The sequence below is a fragment of the Sylvia atricapilla genome, chromosome 21 (genome assembly GCF_009819655.1).
Source record: "Sylvia atricapilla isolate bSylAtr1 chromosome 21, bSylAtr1.pri, whole genome shotgun sequence".
Lineage (NCBI taxonomy): Eukaryota > Metazoa > Chordata > Aves > Passeriformes > Sylviidae > Sylvia > Sylvia atricapilla.
The window spans coordinates 4,193,882-4,194,604 of NC_089160.1; positions in this window are offsets into that span (position 1 = coordinate 4,193,882).

Below are 723 nucleotides of genomic sequence, written 5' to 3' on the forward strand. Positions count from 1 at the left end.
TTTAATCTTCTCTGGTTGTCATAGCTGCCTTGCTGCATAAATATTTATCAGATTGTTTAGTTTCCAGTCCATTTCAGTGAGGACAAGAATTCCGAGCTGTTTGCTGGTTTCACAGTCCCTTGGAATAGAAAAGCCAGCACTGCTGAGCTCAGGGAAGAAGCTGCAGCTGTCAGTGACAGCGCTGTGGGGACTGCACTCCCTTCCAGCTCACTGAACCCTGGGCCAGGCTGGTGCTCAGCAAGTCTGAGCAGATCTGGGACTTGGTGGTGGGAAACCTGGGATGGAGCCAGAGAGGAATCCTGTGTGAGTGTGGGTTGTGCAGGGAGCCAAGGAGGACTCAGTCACTGGAGTTGCCCCTGCAAAGGGCCTTCTGTCCCAGCAGGGACAGTCTGGGGTGGTGTCACTGTGACCCCGGGAGGGGCATCTAAAGGGTCACACAGGGGAGCTCCTTAACAGGAGCATGGATCTGTTTAGTGTAAATTCTCCATTTAATGGTGACCCTAAATCAGTTCACCATACTTACTTTGGGCCTCTGAGACACTGCTTTCAGATCTCTAATGCACAGTGTGCTGCCTGTTTAAAAAATGCCTTTAAATCCATAAAAATCTAGGTTTCAGATGCCACAGAAGATTGTTCTGGAGGTCTGTGCTGTGTCACACCAGCGGGGGTCTCTAAACGATGCCACAAACTCAAAGGCATCCATCCTGCCTGCAGTGTCTCCTT